Source organism: Hippocampus bargibanti, linkage group LG13 (genome assembly GCF_051943395.1).
Source record: "Hippocampus bargibanti isolate YZ-2025 linkage group LG13, ASM5194339v1, whole genome shotgun sequence".
NCBI classification, from domain to species: Eukaryota; Metazoa; Chordata; class Actinopteri; order Syngnathiformes; family Syngnathidae; genus Hippocampus; species Hippocampus bargibanti.
In genome coordinates this window covers 14,546,700-14,570,174 of record NC_142746.1, presented here as the reverse complement: position 1 = coordinate 14,570,174, position 23,475 = coordinate 14,546,700, and the positions used below count along the sequence as shown (strand labels likewise).

The 23,475-nt window shown below is 38.7% G+C and overlaps 1 protein-coding gene across 2 annotated transcripts in view; it reads left to right on the top strand.

The window, feature by feature from the left end:
- Positions 1-20,990, top strand: part of gtf2a1l (general transcription factor IIA, 1-like) — a 52,491-nt gene extending 31,501 nt beyond the window's left edge. For both annotated transcript variants that reach the window (XR_016116961.1, XR_016116962.1), the window contains one exon: positions 19,543-20,990. The gene's annotated coding sequence lies outside the window, so the exon portion shown is untranslated. The remainder of the gene's footprint in view (positions 1-19,542) is intronic.
- The last annotated feature ends 2,485 nt before the right edge of the window (positions 20,991-23,475 follow it).

Below are 23,475 nucleotides of genomic sequence, written 5' to 3'. Positions count from 1 at the left end.
GAGAAGAGAATGCTGGGAAACAGGACAGCTCCCCAGAATGTTTGTTGTCTGTTACACGCAACCCCCAGCTGGGATGTTAAATATGGCATGAACTCAATCATAACATGAAATGTTTTGAAATCATCTTTTTCAATAACACATATGAAGCAGCTCTTGATTTTGATTGCCCCAAACTCATTGCTGTCATTAAATCAAGGAAACCGATGCAATCAGCTTCAGTTTCGCCCAAGTCTGAGGGAGAACAAACTTTATTGACTCACATCTTTCATGCAATCACAAGTGTCATCCTGCAAGGCAAACCCAAGAGTGAGGCAGCCCCCCCTCCTTGAATGTTGTTATCAAAACTTCTCTGCAAGGAAGAAAATATTAGACCTAAGCGTGGACTCCTTCACAGACGGCTGCACTCTGTTGTCCCAGCCCACGACTGCCATCAAATCAATCAACCTTCGTAATTAGCTGCTATCAAATGAGCTCAATGATAAGAATCCCATTTTTTTCTCAGCGGGTCTTGCGAGCACAACTTGCGCGATGCCCTTATTTTTTTTTTTTGTGGGGGGGGGGGGGGGGCATGTTCTCCTGCATCGTCACTGTTCATCAGAATCAGAATCAGAATCAGAATCATCTTTATTGCCAAGTATGTAGAACACACAAGGAATTTGTTTCCGGTCGAACACGCTGCACTAGTATCATCATCAAAAAAATTGCAAAGAGGCACTATACAGTTCAAAAAAAAAAAAAAAAAAATTGTTGTTGTCCATAATTTGTAAAATGGCTTCAAATGACCTCTACTGAGCGTATTTTAATAAGATTCTACCGCATATAGCTATATTTTACGTTTTAAGACTTGCGCTGAATATTCAGGAAGTCTTGTATTTGAGTTGGTGACGAGTCCGTACGTGACGTCACTAAAGGAACGCCCCTGACCGAAAAAAGACACATTGTAGCAGTCCTTCCATCACGTCAATGTATTTTGCTGTACTTGTTTGGTCTGAAAACCTCGTGTTGCGCCCAAAAGCCGCCAGAAGAGGGCGTCCAAGCTCCATGGAAGGAATTTATCAGCCTGTGGAAACGGGCTGACTCATTCCTCACAACAGCTTGGTCGCCATTTTGTTCCTCTTTTCTGGGACGCTACATTGCAGTCCAGATGCCTCAAAATGACACGGAAGGACTTCTTTAATCGATTGCAAATATGTATGCTTTCCTCTTCAGAACTATTTGAATCATATTCATAACTGGATGTGTAACAATAAAGCATATTATTCGGATCTGAAGCCATTGTTTTTATTTTCCAGCAATGCAAGACGTCTTGGCGTGACATCACGAACTGGGGGCGGGACTTTCTGAAAATGCCTAATTCGCAGCTCAATTTTTTGCAGATTTTGGACACTTTAAGTCATTTTTATTGGTGTTTTGCATTTGAATAAAAATATCATACTGCGTGTTTTGGGTATTTTAGATGCTATAAAACGTTTTTCTGATGTCAGTTAAAAAACAAAAAAGTGACGTCGGTTGCCCTTTAAATCAATAGAGAGAATTAATGTGTCACTTTTTTGGGTAATGCCTTACTTACTCAATCATGCTACCACCACAACTGTGACTGCTCAAAGATGTGGTGCATTACTTTAACCATTCGATCACTAAAACCGTCTTCATCAGACTTGCAAAATGTCTCATCGCTCTTGTTTTAAGTTACTCTTCATTGTTTGCTTGTGCTTTTTTTTTTTTTTTTTTTGCTTGTGCACTGATCCAAATCTTTATTATATGAATGAATATTCTATGAATATTATAGAATGTTGTTTTATATTTCATTTAGAGGCTGGTTTAATGCAATTTCCATTCATTTAAATAGGAGAGTATCATTTGCCGTTCTATATTTTAGATTGCAAGCATGATCACGAAACAAATTAAACCTGCATCTCAAAACTATGTTGGAAAACGAATTGAAATTTAAAACGTTTGATAACAAGGTGGTAGAATAAGAGTGTGTTTTTTAATACAAAATACCATTAGTCAAACTTCTTGTCTCCACGTTTCTCTATCAACACACAATTATTATGCAATAAAAAAAATGTACATTTCAATTATTTGATGTTTTAATAGTTTCCAGATCATCAGGAAGAATGATGTTTTTTTCTAGGCATGTGTCTCAACAATGAACATGCATAATTCATTTTTTAAAGCTCCATTCTCCGAGTGGATCATTTGACTGTTATAATGCCTCGAGGGGGAGTGTTTATTTTTTTATTGAAAGAATCTCTCAGTGGGAGAAAAGTTGCCCATGTGGGAAATCAGATTTTCTTATAATGCAGCGACACTGCAGAGTCAGACAGAATAAGAAAAGAAGGTACACAAATGAAGTCCTCTATTTTATAAACAAACTCAACTATCAAACAAAAATATATGCAGCGGAACATTGAACATAATCTCTTCTGTGATGCTAGTTGACTTCCAAGTTGTTCTAAATTCAAAATCATTTCCCCCACCATCAATCCATCCGTTTTCTTCCTCATATGTGGGGACGAGTCACAGGGGTTTTCAGGTTTAGCACACATCCGTCATTAGCCAATTCATCCATCTCTTCCATGGGGATGCTGAGTCAGCCATGGGACATTCTGTAGTACATCCTCTCTGGAAATATCTTTCCGCAATAATTTACTTTTTCCAAATTTGGAGTTCTACTGTCTATTTGACTTTGAAAGTTCAATCGTATTCTGATTGGGCTTCATATGTACGCATGAAATATGACTCACTATAATCAAGCTCTTCATTCACCTGCAACCGTGTCATTATAGTTACAAATTGTGTGAGTAGGGTGGTAAACAACGTGCACCACATAGCTGACATGCCTAATGTGATTGTTAGCCACTTTGGGCTTGCTGGGGGCAAGAGCCTCAGTCCTAGGACTTATTCATGGCAAATTTTAACAAGCCTAGTCCATGTGGGCCAGCCTCGCAAGATTACAGTCAATAGCAATGTCATGTGCCACACAGTGTAAATGAGCTCTCCAAATGTTACTGGGCCTTCAATTTACGCCCGTTACTGTAGGAAGCCTGAAGTGTGATTGCCTAAGGCTGCAAAGGAGCACATTCATATGTTCAGAATAGGATATTCTGTAAGTAGGGCTATATATTTTACACACTCCAAACCTTGATATAAAATCAAAGAGAATGTCAGGTGGTGACAAAATCACTCACCTTGAAATATTTTATTGCAATCTTCTCATCAGAAGCTCTACCATTATGTCGTAAACTACTAGCAATACTTTTTCATGGGATGTTTGTTGTTGTTTTTTAGGTGTGGGTATTCCTATTTATTCACCCACGGATTATCTCGTCAAAGCACAAGTAAGGGCAATATATGTCTGATCTTTTATGTTTCTCAGCAACATTTGCTTTTCATTCACACTCATAAAGCAGGACCAAAACATTTCCATTCATCAATTTTCTATACTGTTCCGATACTTATTGTGTACTGTTCAGGGCCGTGGGTAGGTTGCGTCTGCATCTGACATTCAGAAAGACAATATCAAACGCTGAAATGGTTTCCAGTCAATCACTGGGCAGATAAAGAGACAGACAATCATTTACATAAGATTTATTCAAAGCTTTTTAGACATCACTGCACCTATATAGTTGGTTGCAGGTTTTGTTAAATTAAAAATAAACCAAAAATATCAGAATGTCTCTCAACTTTTTAAAGTGAAGTGAAGTGACACATATTTTTAATTGGAAATGATGACCATGTTGTGCTCTGCAATTGATTAATCCCAAATCAGCTGGGATAGGGTCTCGCTCACCGTGGCCTTAATGATGAATGAATATTCTCCTGAGTAGATTGGGTAGAACAAAAAAATCAGCAGAGGATAATTTATCTTTTCAGCCTATGGTCCTTTTATGAAATGAAGAAGCTCTGTAACTAAGCCACAACTCATTTTTCTATTGAAGCAAAAAAATACAAAACACCAACACATAAAGAGGCTACACCAAGGATGTATGTAAACTGAAATAATGATCTCGTCTCACGTTTACTTACTCATTGTGAAATTTGAGGCTGCTTTGAAATAAGCAAAAGTTGTGATACTTTGCAAAACCACAATTCATTTAGTTTCATGAATGTGGATGAATAACTACTTTACCTTGTGCCATGGAAGAACATTTGATTATTTTCATCAACCTTTTTGATAAACAAATATACGTATATTGGAAGGTATAATAATTTTCAGACCCATGAAGTAAAATTGGATTTACTGCACCATCCTTCATTATCCACTAGTGGGAATAATTGATTTGCAACCTGTGCACAATGTATCAGATTTATTTTGAGTCACCTTTTCCTGTCTTTGTTATATGAAGATAGCCTTACTTGAGAAGTTAATAATGAAAACATGTTTATTATTTTAACATTATTTTGTCGGAAAAAAATAAACAGCCTCCATTGCTCTGTAAATAAAATCCAGATTTACTTGCCAGTCATAAAATAGTTGTTTTGACAATCAGATTTGAACTAGTCTCAACTTCAGTATCATTCGATCCCTCCATCATGACAGTTGGTTTGTCCTGAAAACTATCCCTGCTGACATCCGCTAGAAGACCTTGGACTGGTTGTGGGACACAGAGCCACAAGCATTCACACTCACATTCACACTCACAGTCTTATAGACAATATTGGCAAGTATTATGTTCTGTGCTGCCGTGTGCTTTGGTGGTAACATTTACCATTCATAAGCAGTAGGGTCTTATGCTAGAGTGTGCTAAATGTACATATGACACTTTCCTCACTAACTTCACTGGCAGCAATTCCAAACCAGAATGTGTTGGTTTCCTGAAGATGTTTATGTAGAGAAGGGGGCATGGGTGAATTCGTGAATTAACAACCTCGTGGTCATGTATCTGAAGGTCTCATTGCGATGAAGGCAGCCATGCATCCACTCCTCACTTATTAGGGTGCAATAAAGAAAGAGACAGTGTGTTTAAATTAATACGCTCACCTTGGTCGGTTTACTGTGAAGAGCAAAGACAAGTAGAAAGAGAAGAGAGATAAAATGAAAGCGAAAGGAAGCGGATTTCCAGCAAGACAACAGCGTAGATTCAGTAAATGCCTGGATTAGCATCGCACGAGGCACAACAACGCAAAACAAAGGCATCCACCCACAATTTTTGGACTAAATATAACATGAAATGCAAGTTCCACTGTATACCAAATATTCAGATCCCAATTCTAACGAGTTAAACACAGAATGCAAATTATTTTCAATCTACCGGTATTTTCAATTGAATAAACAAGGCCATGTTCAAACTGATGGATATGCTGTTTTTTTCCCTCAAATATTCTCCCATTTTAAATTTGATGCGAGAAATATATTCCAAAAAGCTGGGCCAGGAGATACAAAAGAAGAGCAAAGCCATAAAAACAAAACAAAACAAAACGACACAAAAACACCTGTTTGGAACATTACGCAAGTGAACAGGTTAACTGGAAACCGGTGAGTATAAAAGGAACATTCCCAAAAGGCTCAGTTGTTCACAAGCAAGGCTGGGGCGATGAGCACTCCTTTGTAAACTACTGTGTGAGCAAATCGACCATCAGTTTAGCAACATTTCTCAATGTACAATCACAAGTCTTTTAGGGATTTCATCATCTGACGTCCATAATGTCATCGAAAGATTCAGAGAATCCCTAGAATGTCTGCGCTTAAGTGGTCCGCCCTCTGCAAAAAAAATAAAATAAATAAAAACGCTGAATGCCGGTGACTTTCGATCCCTCAGGCAGCACTGCATTAAAAAAACAGCACCAAGGTCTGTAAAGGCTCGGAAGCATTTCAGAAACATTGTCAGTTTATTCAGTTCTTTGCCACATCTATAAATGCAGTTTCAAACTCCAAACCATAAGAAGCAAAAGCCTCAGTTGGTTTGTGCCCAAGATCATCTGAGATGGACTGATGCAGTGGAAACGCATACTGTGGTCCAATGAGAGGTTTTGAAGCTACATCTGCTGCCATCCAAGCAAAGCAATGCATTTTTCAGTTTTTCAGCAATGTATTTAAATCTATTATTGTTTATTGTAATTCAAATCGACAGGCTTATTTTAATTTTTGCTCGTCTGGGAGGAGAACTTAAAAAAAATATTGCATTTTGAATTGCAAGTGCATTAATGCGAGGGAAACAAATCACTATAACATTCTGTTTCAGAATTGTCCAACCCTTTTAATACTGTGTGGCTTTGCAGTGAAAGAGTCCCAGGATGAGACTGGCCTGCCAGCAGTCCAGATGCCCGTCTACTATTAAATATGTGTGGTACATTTTGAAAAGCAAGACCTCGGACTGTGGACTAGCTAGAGTTATACATCAAGCAAGAATTCTAACCACAGTTCAACACACGGTACTCTCTCCTCCTAATTGCTTCCCGGGTGTTGTTGCAAGCAAATTTGATGTAGCACAGTGTAGGATACACTTTCCCAACCTTCTCTGCCACACTTTCATCCACTCCTGGGAGGATTTTTACAGGCTCCTCTACAGCTCTGTCATCGAAGTCATCTTGATGTGATCCACCTTTTCAAAATGGCTCCCCTTGTGAGGTTGGAGAAGAGGGAAAAAAAGTCACTGACAGGCAGGCCTGGGGACTAGAAAGGTTAATCGGGCACAGCGATGCTCTTTTCATCCACAAACAGTCGGATGCTCGGGTCATCGTGAGCAGGCGCGTTGTCAAGGTGAAGCAGCTGTGACTTGTGCTGCCATCAGTCTCGCCATTCACTTATTGAACAAGCAAATGTCACAGGATGGCTTTGTAAACATGCTGGTCGATCACTTGGCCCTGTGGCAAAAACTTGCAATGAAGAGTGGCCTTCACATCAAAGAATGAGATCAACATGGCTCGGACTGTCTTGCTTTCTTTAGCGTTGGCTTCATTGGACTCTTCAACTAAGGGATCTTTCGGCAAACTAGGAGATTCATTACTCATGACAGATGATTAAATACATCCATCAATTCATGTTCCAATCTTTTTTATTCTTACAATGCCGATACGGATGTGGAACTGTCGCGGCCTGGATTTGAAGTGGATTTAGGTGGGACAGGAGATGTGAGACATTCGTCAATGGATTCTACAGCTTTGTGTTTGCTTTCAACATTTACCTTGTAGCAGACATGCACATTTCACCATGACATCCCTGATCCACTGGTGAAAAGGACACTCTAATCCTGTCCTCTTTCATCTAGAACTACTTCATACAATTAAAGGGGGTGCAGAAAGTGGTTAAGACTGAACCACTGTCTGTGTCTTTTGTGTTGTATCACATTATTTGTTATTCAGTTTTTTTTGTTTTGACTTCAAGATGGCGCCACGAAAGTGGCTGCCTTTACAGCAGCTCCTGTATTTTGTTTTTCTACTTCTTTCTTTCCTTTCCTCTTACTTTCATCACTTTGTTGCTGTGAAATGTAAATTTCTCCGCTGCAAGACTAATAAAGGCTAATCCAATCCAATACAATGATCGCGGGCCTTACGTATCCCAGCTGTCTCTGGGAAGTAAGCGGGGGACACCCTGAACCGTTTGCATGCACAGGTAGAACTTTCAAACTCCACACAGGGAGGCTGTAGCCAAATTCGAACCCTGCACGTCTGCCTTGTGAAGTTGACGTGCGAACCAGTCGCCCACCCACCTGCCAAGTACATACATAACTTTAATTTAATTTATTTTTTTATTTTTTGGTTCTCTCCTAACGGAAGCCAGCTTGTCAACAATGTAGATGCTATTCCTCAATTTCCATTTCCAGAAAGCATGGGTTAGTTTTGCTTTGCATTTACATGAAAAAAAAGCTCGATGAAATCTCCTGAAAGGTTTTTTATAAAATTCTAACTCACCTCGACCTTAAAATTCACTTTCAACAAGCAATATCTGCACCTTGGGTAACCATGGCAACACTTCACTTAAAAATAGACAGAGAGAAAGAAAGGTATAAAGTCTCTTGGTACAATATGTTTCATATGCCACATGAATCAGGATGATATATTGCTCTGTTGGTCCTTAAATCCATTTTGCTCTTTAGGTGGCTTGCTTTTCTTTCTTCATTTAAGGATTTTGCTCTTTTGTGTTTTGGTATACAGAAAAAAATACGACCCCATGTTTCATATTGATATTTCATGAAAGAGAGGTTGTGAATGTGTCAGAACACTAACGGGGACCTTGTTGTCCATTGCGATTTTTTTCCACTTGTTCACTTATAGTGAACAGACTTGACATTGATGTCAAATTTCCTGATTTACAATTTTTGAACCCTTTTAAAAATATTGCTCGGAACAGTCCATTTTGACAGCTATGGCAAACAGGATTTCACTTTCGGGATTCGCGAAAGCGTTGTCAGTGAAGATGCTGTACAAGTGGCCCGGCAGGGTGAAATTCTTGTTTAAGAGCCACTGCGGTGTGGATTTTAAATCTGATTTGAGCTGAGTGGTAAACCACTGAAGCTAATTAATTTAAATGCTAAAACACAATGTCATCATGAATTATAAAAATGTAACATAAAACAACACTAAATATTTTCTTCCTGGCATATGTTTTTGAAGAGTTTAATTTGCACTTGCCAACCATTTAGTTATCGACGAAAAGGTTTCTTCAGCCGTGACAAAATAGAACCAAAAAATATCCCGAATATGCACTTTTGTCTCATGCAATGGATTATCATTTCAACATTTACTACACCTAAAACACATGGTAGTGGTGATGCAAATTCTCACCAAGGAGCATCATAGGTAGGATTCTGCGGTAAATATACATATACTGTATCTCGATTATTTCATTATACATACTTTTGATACAGTGTGAGCATTGGTGTCTTGGCTCCATTTCTAATCAACAGTGACATTAAATATGATTTAAAGGTAATTTGTTACAGCTGCGGCTGTCACGAAAGTGCTATGTAAATAAAGATGTACTATTACATTGCACTGTATTGGTGAAACAACACTGCCCACACAAATAGACAAAAATGAAAATGTCTACTGAGATTCAAGCCACACACTTTTGAGACAAAATTAAGCAAAGAGAAGCAGAGGTGCTCGGCAGAATGGCAAACCTCAAGTCAAGCATATTGTTTGTTTTCCCTTCTCTTTTATGTGCTGTTTTATTTGGAACTGTGTTGCATTTATCCAGGCAACTCACAGGCAAAAGACTAATTGGCAATTATCCGAGCAAGCCAATTGCATTTGCGCTCCTCCCACAAGCTCTCCAGTAAAGAGTCCACGGCAAGGGCTTGACCTTCATTGTCTCTCTTCATCATCCGTCCTATCTCCTTATTTGGCCCACAGTCTGACCAACAAGAAAGGTGAAGGCAAAGACGCAGGCTAATGAATTACTTGTCCAATTATAGACACTGCAGATGCGTATACATCCCATTTCACATTCATTTGCACACGTTTAGCTGTCATCATTCTGTTTACCTCAATTACCCTCTGCAACAGCCGCAAACTAAGAAAAGTCCAACTGGGGAAACGTAAACGGATATTCCTGACATCAATGGCAGATTCATAACTTTTTTCCTGATATTGTAATCACTCGGGCATATGATCACAGTAATTATTTTTGACATCACCATCAGCTCTGGAAGAGATTAGTAGAAATTGCAAATTGTACATACTTGTATATCAGGTCAGTTTCTTACTACAAGACACTACATGTGTGGTTGTTGTGATGTTAAATCTGCAGATGTGTCTTTTCTCACGGAGGCTGCTCAACATTTTTTTTTCTCGCTGATCACACTTGAAAAGGTGCCTTCATTTTCCAGCTTGTGTCTTCTTTTTTGTCTTAATAACTCCTTTTAAGTACCTGCTGCTCAGTATTTTCTTGTCCTCATTATCGACAAAAATTACGTCTTTTTCTTTGTTTCTTGAGCCTTCCTGAATTTGAAGCCGTTCGATAAAAAAACCCACGGGGCCCTTCCGGACTTGAGCCCGAGTCGTTGTTGGCGTCAATCACAAGATAATTGGTCCGGCAAAGAGCAATTTACGAACAACTTCAGGGAGAAAGGGTGCACTCAGTAGTCACACACAAATGGAAGGGTGAGTGTTGTATCTGAGGAAAAGATTCAAGGGATGAAAATGTACTGTGCTCCTTTATACAAACTATCATACTAAATGCTAAGGCAATAAAAATGCTTGTCATGAAGAGGCTTTTTGTCTTCAGGCTATTACTCCTCCCGTCACAAATAGATCTAGAAATCATGTTGGGGCCGTTGGTTGCTTTTTGTCTGAGTAATCTCCGGTGAGATGACTGTGCAGGTTCAAAGGGATCAGAAATCATTCTATGATGACGTTATAGGTTCTACAGGCTCCAAACAGGACTAAAGTTTCTAGTCTAGTCCACCAGAGAAAAAAAAGGCGATAATTATACTTAAGACCAACACACTGCAATTGTGACCTATTCAGATTCCATGCCTATGTCCCAGTTTTTCATTTTGACTGAGATGTATTTTCTTATGGACACCTATAAAATAATGACACACTTATCGGCATCAATAAAAGAAGTATATTGTTTTGGTACTTTTGCATTCGTTTGGCATGGCAAATCTGTGGCAGATATCAAATTAATATCCATTTTAAAAAGAGGCTGGATTCTGATTTGAAGATAGCTAATTATTTTTTTTCTTTTTCACTTCCATGACCCATTTCCAAATTGGCCAGATGGCAGTGGACAGTTCCTATGTAAAATTCATCCTGAAGCACCCCATCACAGTGTCTGCACCCAAAAACGAATAAATAAAATAAAAACATGATTTCCTGTTTTTGGTGGTTGAGCAGCCAAATCAAAAGGACTGGACCTTTTCATTTCAATTTATTTTACTTGAAACATGGCTATAATACAGTCATTTGAACCGATGACGTTCACCCACAAAATTATTTTCACATTAAAGAGAAGGATCATATTATATACATACAAAATGTAACCCACAATACTAAATATGAAAATAAATAGAGATATACAACATTTCCTCTTACCAAATTCATATCCCACAGGCCAGTTGGAAACACCCAATAAATCAAACCACAAATCACAAATGATTTACATTATTATATATTTGGAAAATAAAAAAATAATAATGATAATGGTGGAGCACTGTTATGTGCTGCTCAAGATAATCTGGATAAAGCTTCTTCAGCAAAATGCATCTCTTCAGCAGAGAATTGTTTCTTAACCCTAATATGAACCATGGGGAGTCTTGAACATTTTGGAATCAAGCCAGGAGGACAAGCAGTTGATTGATGTGCAGTACTTGGCCTCACAAAATGCAATATGTGGTGTTGCAGGAATTTCTCTAGTTGGTTTTACTGCACCTTAATCTCGATTATTCTTGTAGAAACGCAATCTTGATTCACTCGATTCTTCATGGATGTTAACACTATAAATGTAATGATTGTCTGTGACACTTGTTTGTCTTGTGTAGACATGTGTTACAGCCGCAATGAATCTGCGGTCTTGTCGAGCATATGTCAAACTGAAAAAAATAACTGTGAAATTTTCTTTATTTGTGTTTATGCTGAGTCATTTGCTAATTCGTTGTGCAAACAAGTCATCAGAATATCAAATCAGCCTTGACTGAGTTATGCAAAAGAGACTCGGGGAGCATTTGATAGGCAGTCTGGCATCCAGTAAGCTGCCATTGAAGATATTTTTACTGCGTTTTATCCAACATGATAGTGGATCTCAATATTTGCATCAAACCTAGTGAAAATGGGTATAGGATGCTTCACAAGATTCCCCCTCATATGCTGTGTATTGTTTGTCCCTGGAGGTTGCCAGTAATTGGACAATTTCTGTAGTGGGCGACACAGACGTTCAGCTTTGAGTTTGCTTATAAGCAGCAACATGAGGTGATCAAGGCTATCAAGGCTTCCAAACACTTGTACGTGTACACAACAGGAGACAGAAGCAGACCTTCAGCTCACCATAGCCTCTTTATTTGTTTAACACCGGGTTCAGTGAATGGAAACATATGTTCAAGGCCAGGCAAGCTATTTACACAGTACAAATTCCCACAACGGATTACACATCTTTGTTTCATTAACATAAACACTAGAATTATGAAGTTGCACTAACCAATTTAAAATATTCCAAATATGCAAAGATCTAAAAACATCAAATTAAACCCCACCTGATCGGAACGATTTCAACAAATCTCCCCAATTGCAATGGCTTCTGGTGGTAATCACATTCAAATAACACATGGTTCCATTTTACAGTGTCTGATCTTGAAGACATACAATTTTGTTAAATTCCAAAACTTCATTAAAATTTCATGCACACTTGGTGGTTATGAGGCAATACGACAGGCAGTCAAGGCATGACACGGAATGATCGATGTAAGTGGTGCAGACACAAGAGCCACACCACAAGAAATCAATCCAGTAGACTAATGTAACATGAATTGAAAGTACCATCGACTGATGATGAAGAATAACAATAAGTGTGTCAGTGCATGTAATTTGTTTGCTCCACTAATTGTGAGGAGGGCATGAATGGGAATCATCCAATAAAGATGTTGATATGCACATTTTCATATTACCGGTCAACATGTCATAATAAGAAGGCTCCTCCCCCATCTCTGAATGCTATAGAATCCCACAGGGTAATTTCTTCGACTTTGCTTATCTTGCAGTCTTGGCAGCGCATTATGTGATATCTCCAGTTGGTGGCGATAATGTACATTTAAAATACAATTTAAGATGAACATTACAAAAAAAAAAAAAAACTGGCTGGGATTGCTAAAACAGTTCACACAAATTTCAGCTACAATTCCCGAATAGTGTTGAAGCAACGGCATATTGTTGAATTTACCAGCATGCTTTAGAATATTTTTTCTTTTGAATACATATGCACACCTTTCAATAAGTTTGGGCACGAACTGAAATGATTTGCTGATCTAAATCACGACAGGTTGTCTCGTGGTGAACAAAAAATGTGTAGAATGACACACCCCAGTTGGCTTTGACTGTGCATGTTTCACTTCAACTGGTTTTCATTGTGAGATATTTGTTCCATTATGTCTGTGTAAGCTCTCAGTCGTACAGGATTGGTCCATCGATGAGAAAGTTTCTTCAGCCGTCCGTCATCTGTACTTTTTTGAAGGTGTCGGACGTTTCGTCTCCTATCCAAGAGGCTTCGTCAGCAAACAGTCAGTCAGTTCGCAAGTACAGATGACGGCTGAAGAAAACTTCTCATCGTTGTTCCATTATGTTAACACTGTGAATTCTAATTTGATGATGCTAAGTTCAAACTATCGGTAATCAAACCTGAAATGCAGCTTAATGGTCGTTTTTTTTTCAATTTTCAGGGATATATTTTCAGCACAGGTGATATAAAAGTTGTGAAAATGATGGCAATTTTATGGGCCCATCATTGACAAGGGCCCCGGAAAATGGTCAATGATCGTTCTTTCCTCCATCTCAATTCTTTCTTCTCTTTATTCATTAAAACACATGCTTCATGGGGTTTAAGCGGGCAGCCCTACTTGGCCCGTATTATTTTCTTTGTTGTCCGACTGTGGGAAATTTCCTTGCTGCACGCTGAAGCTTTTCTCACTCACTTCAGTGGCAATTTTCATACATTTTACGATCGGCTTTAATTAATGGAATATAATTTATTCTTACTTTGAGCACACTTCATATAGGCATAGTAGACGCTAAAAAAATCTCTTTGGGAAGATGTTAGCTTCTTCGTCTTCTTGTTGCCAAGGACACTCTTCTTTATTTAATTAGCCATCCATACAGTCCTAGGTTAACACATTGGTTTTATTCTGATGTGACTGTCATCAGCCCTGTCGTTATTCTGCTGAAATCACAATTCCACAGGCTGACTGCTGGATGATGTATCACCTGTCAGCATAGAAAAAATAATCACCTTAACTTTGGAACAGTGGAACAACAATGCATAGGTGTGGTGACTTTGAGGGTGGAAAAAAACCTCTGCCTTGTCCTACATCCTGGCGCTTGTCATCTCCACTGGCCGTCACTTTTCATGGAGGTGGGGGTAGTTCAGGTGGAAATCACTGGACAGCAGGTGGCAAAGGATATTCTCATCAGCTTTCTTTTCACTTCACCCTCAAGGGCCATTGGAATGCTGGGCAACCATTTCTGTGTTCCCTGTGTCGACCTACTACCGCTTCTGCATGGTAACACAGTGGCAGCCCAGTTTGCACTGTATATTCCACCAATAGTGATCAAGAACTTAGCGAAACATAAATTATTTGTATGGTTGTGACTCACCACACTATCAAAAAAAAGAAATAAACGCTGCATATCTAACACTTTTATTCTGTTTTGAAGACGGAAAAAGGGGGAAAAAATATTGTATGACTATTTTCTGTTACAATACCGTACAAAAAAAATCTAAATGCAGCCAAAAATTGGATTAATTACCTCCCATTGACCAATGCGCTCAATGAACAATATACAGTTTTGTATTAATTATTTACATAGCTTTTTAAATTACAAAACCACTGTGTGATTGTCATGAAGGAAGCAAATGCAGTGAAGAGAAAACATGCAGTATCAGGAGAGAGTGATGATATAAGGAGAGGCTTTTGGCAATGAAAGCACAAAAATAAGGAATCTCCGTTGCCATTTATTCAGGAAGTAAATGAACCACAATGAACATCTTGTCCAAAATTATTCCAGAGGGAATAAACAGCAATGATTAGCTTGTTAAGATGGCACGCAAAAATAAAAGGAGACAGACTATTTGCTTGTTTGACCTCATCCGGTGTTCAAGATCTTGTTTTTGCCAGTCACTTCTTATTCTACACGTAGCAGGAAAGCAACCTCACATATTGATTTCTGCTTTGCTCTTACTACTTTTCAGATAAAAATCTATCAAGCCAAGTGGCTCAGATTCTACAGAGACATTTGATGCTGTGATTCGAGCAAAAGACGGATCCATTTGAGTCATTGTGGAAAGCAACGCCACATTAATACTTAATACATGTGTGTGTTCCTTCAGACTGAGTCAAAACCTAGATGGATTATTTTGTTTTTAACCCTGTTTCCAGTTGTGCAAAGCACGCAGCAAAATGGTGGCCACCCACACATCACGTTTAATCTTTGGAGAACCGCAGCACATTGTTCAGATGTACCTAATGTTGTACTCACTGATAGTAAATGTTAGTTAAAGCCTGTCAAGTGGGCATATTGCAGTGTTTAGCTGAAGCGGCCCATTTCGGTTTCAGATTCCTGCAATTTTGAACTTGACACTGCAAGTCAGAGTCTGTCCAGCTGTTCCTGGAGCACTGATCTCAGGTCATACACATCAAAGACAGTATCTTTGGGAGGAAGTCATGTCCTTGACCGATAAACCCATCTGAGCAGTATGTGGGAGTATGAGTCATTTGACTAATGAGGGATGGAGAATGGATTCTTAGGAGCAAATGACTTCTCTTGAGTGAGGTCCTTTTGTTTATCATGCCTAACAGGTGAGTAAAGTTACAGAGTCAACACTTTCACATCCACACCTGCAGATGTGTACGTACCCTGTACAGAATATGTTTTTTACTGGAGGCAACAAGAATTTCACCAGTCTTTAGATTGTCACAAATAAAAAACAGCTGAACCAAAGATCAATGGAATTCTGTACCAGGATGTTGCTTGGATATTTTTCTCCACAGCAAATAACAGAAATATATATGATAATGTAGCCATCATCAAATATTTGCCAATTGTACAGAAGCAATGTTTTACAAAACGTAAATCAACCGTAAACCCGACAGCTAACCTCCAACACTAGCCCAATTTTACCCTAACCTTCACAAAATCTAAACCTCCCAATCTCAAAACTAAACCCTAATCCACATGTGTCAAACTCAAGGGCAAGATGAAGCCTCTCTCACCTGTCTTCAGACAGTCGGAGGGGTACATTGTTAGCTGGTTGGCAGTTAATCACTGGCACATACAGTAAAGTCTCGTTATATCGATATTCAAGGGAGTCCGAAAAAATATCGATATAACCGGGACTATCGATATATCCGACGCTGTTTGCATGTAATTTTCTCCGTGCATGCATAGAAATAGTATCGATATAACCGGGACTATCGATATATCCGATATCGATATAACGAGACTGTATATACCATTCGCGCTGGCAGTCACACCTAGGGACAATTTAGAGTGTTTCATTAGTCTGCCATGCATGTTTTTGGAATGTGGGAGGAAACCACAGTAGACAGAGAAAACTCACACAGGCAAGGGAGGAACTTGCAAACGCACAGGAAGGCCACCTCTCAGAATCAGAATCATCTTTATTGCCCAGTATGTAGAACACACAAGGAATTTGTCTCCGGTATAACACGATGCACTAGTATCATCAAAAAAATGGAGGCACTATACAGTTCTCTCCACTGTGAGATGGACATACTAATCAGTTGACTACCTTCCCACCTTCTAAAAACCCCACACATCATTCTTCACTTTTAATGATTTAATTTCAACCCAAACAGCAGAATGTCCAAAGTATCTTTTTGCCCTTTGAGAGTCCCTGGCAATAGTTTCACATTTTCTCCTCTCAGTTGGCTCATCCACAACCGACATTTTTAGGTTTCATCAAACAGGAACCCCTCTTTTGATCTCTTGATATCTGCACATGCTTTCATTCATAGGCCAAAAAAATGTCTGGTAATCACATTTCAGATAAAACTTCTAATATAAATTATATACCAAGTTGGAAAAAAAAGTGGAGTTTTCATTCTACATCTATATGTGTTGCTCAGGAAAAGTAATGCAGTATATGGGACATTTTCACACGTACACACATGCGCCATGCACGCGCACACACACACACACACGCACACACACGCACGCACGCACACACGCACACACGCACGCACACACACACACACACACACACACACACACACACACACACACACACACACACACACACACACACACACACACACACACACACATATATATATACAGTAAAGTCTCGTTATATCGATATCGTTTATATTGATAATACTGCTTATTGCGACACTATTTTCATTTCCCGTGCACATTTCAATCGTTTTTTGCAACGTTTCTTGTTTTGTCTGCTGAAGCGTGATGATTTTGAAAATTACTGTACATTCTTCCATACTGTGTATTAAAGGACAACCGATGTCACTTTTTATTCAAATGCAAAACACCAATAAAAATGACTTCACGCCAAGACGTCTTGCATTGCTTGTGAATCCAAACAATGGCTTCAGATTCGGATAATATGCTTTCTTGTTACACATCCAGTTATGAATATAATTCAAATACACTGTAGTTCTGAAGAGGAAAGCAGACATGTTTGCAATCGATTAAAGAATTATATGTGCCATTTTGAGGCAACATTGGGGGAACCTCTCTCACCCGAAAAAAAAAGAGGCACAAAATGGCGAGCTCATGGCCAGCTCCGTTTCTTATATGGCGCTTGGATGCCCTCTTTTGGCGGCTTTTGTTAATGCAGTTCGGCGCAGGACGGATATATCGACAGTACGGTTATATCGACATTTTTTCTAACTCCTGAGAATATCGATATAACGAGACTTTACTGTGTATATATATATATATATATATATACATACAGTGGTACCTCGGTTTTCGAACAACTCACAGTTCGAACAAATCGGAGTTCGAACAAAATATTGGAGATATTCTTGCTTCGTAGTTCGAACAACAATCAGAGTTCGAACGCCGGTATGACGCGTGAGTGCGTACGCGAGGGTGGGATGCTGAGCGGCGTACGGGTGTATCACTCTGTTCGTATACATCTGAATCCTGAATATAATACAAGTATTGCATTTAAGAAATAATTAATCGCAAAATATGAAGGAGGTGTGCCAGTGTCTGATCTGGCTAGGGCAGGGGTGCTCACACTTTTTTCAGCAAGGGGGCTACTTTTGAAATGACCAAGTCAAAATGATCTACTCATTACATTTATTGAGAAATATAGTGAAGATTATTGCAATTTATGTTGATGTATATCGGCATATGTTGCATAACACAATATAATTATTTCAATTGTTTGCCATTACCTGAATTCACTCTGATAACTGGCAGACGAGACAACCGCACTTGAAAATGTCATCGTGAAAAAAAGTAATGAACTCATTCCGTATTAAAGTGATACGATTTTTTCTTCTTACTTGGTCCAGCTCTTCCACTTTTTTATACTCTTACGTTTAAAGGGAAAAACCGAGCGAAAAATTAGGATGTAACTAACGACATCCTTGTTCACTTTGCAACGAAGGGGTGTTGTTTGAGCTCGCAGTGAGTCTCTCAATGAGATGTCATTTGATTGGTTCTCCGGTGTATCAATCAAATCAAGGGATGGCTGATTGGCTGACGTCGACTTTTTATTCAAAAGAACTCAACTTGATTTCATGTCAGTTCCTGACAATGTCACATCACCTTGTCTTGCGATCTACCAATAGTACTTTGGAGATCGATTGGTCGATCACGATCGACGTATTGAGCACCCCTGGTAGGGAATACAGCATGGCGAAATCTACGATCAGTACAATATTAAAGAATAAGGAGGCTGTGAAATCTAGTGATGTGGCTATGGGAGTGAGAGCAAGTGTCAATGCATAGATATTTTAAGAGAAAAGAACATCCTGTAGCAGAGTCATCCGTAGCGATGAGATTTGAACGTGTGAGCACCCCTCAGACAGAAGAGCTCCCCCAAGTTTTTATGGAAGGGGACTCTCATTCCAAACAATAAATTTCCTTCCTCCGTCCACCTGCGCCTTCTGCTGACACCACAAAGGTAAAAAATCCTATTCATAATTCTTTTCTTTACGAACGTACGATTAGCCTGGGTTACATTTATGTTTATGTTATTTGTGTCTTTGCCATTTTGCTTAACATTTTCTGAGTTATACATTGCTTTTTATGTGTTGGTCAGCATTTTAATGTGCAATTTCATGCATAAAATAATGTATAAAATACTGTACTAAAAAGGTAAACATTCAGTGTGTTGGAACGGATTAAAACGATTTACATTATTTGTAATGGGAAAAATGGTTTCGTGTTTGAACAAATCGCTTTTCGAACAGGGTTCTGGAACGGATTATGGTCGAGAATCATATATATATATATATATATATATATATATATATATATATATATATATATATATATATATAAAATCTCTTATGAAAGGTGTTGGGGTTACGGTCTAAATTTATGTATTTACTATTTTATTGTCACTTAATCTTGTAGTACAGCAATCAATTTGAGTTGAGAGTGTCATTGTGATTTTCAATAAATAACCTGAGTGCACAGACAGCGTTTGGGCACAAGTTTTTGAGCTCCTAAAGGTTTAATCCTGTACTGTGCTGCAGTCACATACCACTGAAGCATTACATTTAATCACATTTTGGAAAGGTGCCCGACAGTTGCCATAAAAGTGCTACTCTATCATCTAGGTTTTAATAAAGAAGATCTTTTTTTGGGTTGTGCAACACACTGCTAGTTGTACCAAACCAAGACTGTATTTTTGATGTATCCCTCTGTTTTCTGTTGTGTTGTCCTCATTAGGGTCACATGTGAAATGGAGTGTATCCCAGCTGACTTAAGGTGAGGCACACTGAGAAAAATTGGTGAGTTGAATTTACTCCATTTTATTTTGTCAGGTGTTTGCAAAATAAAATCCTTCGCATACAAAGGATTGTATTTCTTGCAGTGACCTTGATACTGTTGATTCCACATCTGACCTTCCATAATCTAAAACATACAACAAATAACTGTCAGCTACTAGGCAGCTATGACTGCCAAAAGGTACACACAATGAACGACAATGGTTGCACTATATTGATGGGATGACTTTGAGCAAATCCCTGAAAAACACCCAATGAAGGTACAATCCTAGTTGCATAATGTAATCCAGATAAGGGACCCTCTCTTCACCTCAAGTTTCAAATACATTATGGAATATGTCATATTACCCACATATCATTTGTTATGTATCTCGTGCATTGCTGCAGAAAAATCTGGATTTCTGTAATTGTGTTGTAAATGTTTTGGAACATTTTCACTACACCACTGCATGATATCACTGTCCAAAATTTGTGATTTAAAATAGCGTAATACAGTAATGTTTAAGAATTGTGAGGTACAAAATGCACACGTATATAGCCGTTCAATATTTTAGTTACCTGGTGGTTTCTTGGAAATTCATATTTTATGAGGTCTGTCGAATTTTTAACCTAGAGGATTCCCATAGTCACTCAAAGCTTGTGTAACATTTAAAGACAGATTCACGGAGCAGCTCTCAACCTTGTAATGCAGAGATTTTGGCGCTAAAAGGGATTCTCACTTTTCAAAATGTAGCTATGAGAGGTATAAAGTGCGATTCAGTGTACTTTCAAAAAAGAACATATCAGAGAGGTGACAGCTCAAGAAATAGAAACATCAGCTCGGGGAGTCGCTGCATTGTCGACTCAATAAAAAGCGCTGCAGGGTGGCGTCTTTCTCTAAGAGCAGCATGCAGCTAATGCACATTACACATTTGCCCTTTGCGTAAAAAAAACTAAATTGATAAAAAATAAGACAATTTACAGAATAAAATGGAGATAACACACTGCTGCCTGTGAGCTGCCAAGTAACTATGAGCAGCTACTCTGGCCATTTGTGACAATGAGTATTTTGATACATCCGCCACTGTGCTGTGTAATAAAAATCAATCAAAACAACATGTCATCTTTATGGATTGCAACCAAGGAACCATCGATATTTCATTTTTGGCGATGTCTAGACTGTCGTATGTTGGCTTCAATGCAAATGGAGGCTGAAATAGAAAGATGAATAAAAAGATTAACTCATAAGATGGCCTACTCTTTTTATTTTTGGGAAATGTTAAAATTGTAGAGAGGAGTCCACTTGGAGTGATCCATTTTTCAGTCATTTCCTCTACAAAGAGCAGTCTTTTGTATGCTTTTATGCATTTCTTGCCCACAAGTTTTTCGCATGGGTTTACATTCAGTGCTTGCATAACATTGTTTTCCCCCACACTGCCACTGTCAGGAAAATATCACAAGCTTGAGTCCATAAATATCAAACTTTGCTCTTTTGGAATGCTTAGCTATGAACAATGAAACCACTTTCTTACTTTCCAAGTATATTTTTGGTGTCTCATCTTTGTTTTGTTGGGTGAATGGGAGGCAGTCACTTCATGTGGATGTTTTTTTTACACAGAAAAATTCCACACACAGTATGGCAAGCAACCAGAAGTGGACATTGTCAGTTCTGTTACTATTTGGATCCGTATTTCACCGACGCTTCGGTCTGTCCCTCATCTGCGATGGCCCATTTTAATTTTCACATCTCGTCCAGGCTCCACGCAAGCTGATAAATAGAAAAATAAATGAAAACAAGAAACACACACAAACAGACATGCACACACGCACACACACACACACACACACACACACACACACACACACACACACACACACACACACACACACACACACACACACACACACAAATAAAAATTGTGGGATACTTGTCAGTGTGGCCAGTTCCACCAAAAAGTATACATCACTATTTGTTTCTTTTTTCCTGACTGTGTAGGGTTGCTACGGAAGAGGATAAGAGCCACTTATGTCTTATGCCACTTAATCTTGGCAAGATTCTCACTTTATTTTCAGAATTATGACTTTAAAGTGAGAATTCTGACTTTATTCCCAGAATTCTGACTTGAATCTCAGAATGACTTTACAGTGAGAATTCTCACTTTAAAGTAAGAATTTTGAGATTAAAGTCAGAATTCATATTTTGTCACGTTTGTGGAGCTATAGTTATAACTATACAAAGTCAGAACTCTGACTTTAATCTCAAAATTCTGACTAAAGTCAGAATTCTGACTTTCTTCTCAGAATTCTGACTTTAAAGCGAGGATTCTCACTTTAAAGTCAGAATTCTCACTTTTCGCTGGATTATATTTTTGTACATGCATTGACAAGTGTATTCTCACTTCAGATAGGCTGAGTGGACCTGAAATAATGCCAGCATTTCACTGATGGACGAATGCACTGACAAATGGACCGTGTCCACATCTCCGACGAATATCCCCTTTTGAATGAGAATCAGAATCATCTTCATTGCCCAAGTATGTAGAACACGGGAGGAATTTGCACTAGTATCATCATAAAAAAGACATGACAAATAAGTATGGTACCAGTTCGCAAAGTTGGAGTAACACAGAATACCACGTAGAGAACACCACAGGGTTTGTAGAGAGGATCAAAGACCTCATATTGGAACCTGAGGAAACTTTGGCATCATACGATGTGACTTCTCTCTTTACATCTGTCCCAACCCCAGCAGCAGTCTCAGTGGTGAGGACGAGGCTGCTGGCGGATGTTTCTCTGCATGAAAGAACCAAACTGAAACCGGATCACATCTGCCAATTATTAGAAATCTGCCTTAATACTACGTATTTTCAATTTCGGGAAAAATTTTATAAACAAATCCATGGTTGTGCTATGGGCTCACCAGTTTCACCCATAGTGGCTAATCTTTACATGGAAGAGATGGAGAAACAGGCCCTCACATCCTTCCCAGGGACAAAACCTCGACACTGGTTTAGATATGTGGACGACACTTTTGTCATAATTAAGAAACAAGAAATTCAATCCTTCACAGATCATCTCAACTCTGTAGACTTCAACATTAAATTTACTCGTGAGGACATTCAAGAGAACCAACTAGCCTTCTTGGATTGTAAAGTAATTATAAAAGAGGACAGAGCGCTAAAAACAGAAGTCTTTAGGAAGGCTACGCACACTGACCAATACTTACTTTTTGACTCTAACCACCCTTTACAACATAAACTAGGAGTTATCAGAACCCTCCAGCATAGGGCTAAACTAATACCAACTAGCACTGAAGGTAGAGAAAAGGAGTCAAAACATATCAGGAGAGCACTCACTAACTGTGGGTACCCTCAGTGGTCATTCAACAAATGTCAGAAAGAAAGAATAGCGAACGAAACCAATAATTCTCAAGATTCTAAAAGGAGAGGAGTAGCAGTACCGTACATTGCAGGAGTTTCTGAAAAATTACAAAGAGTCCTTTGGCAACATAAAATTCCTACTTATTTCAAACCGATAAACACGTTAAGGCAAAAATTAGTGCATCCAAAAGATAGGCTACCAAATGAAAAACAAAGTAATGTAGTTTATTCCATACATTGTAAGAATGAAAATTGTAAAGAGCAGTACATTGGGGAGACTCAACAAATTCTCAAAAAAAAAGACTTTATCAACATCGCAGGGATAATACTAGTGGGCCTCAATCGGCAGTACATTTGCACCTAAAAGCTACTAACCACTCATTTGACGACAATGAGGTTAAAATCTTAGCGAAAGAACATAGATGGTTTGAAAGGGGGGTAAAAGAGGCGATTCTTATAAAACAACAAAATCCTTCATTAAACCGGTCGGGTGGTGTGAGGTTCAATTTGGATCG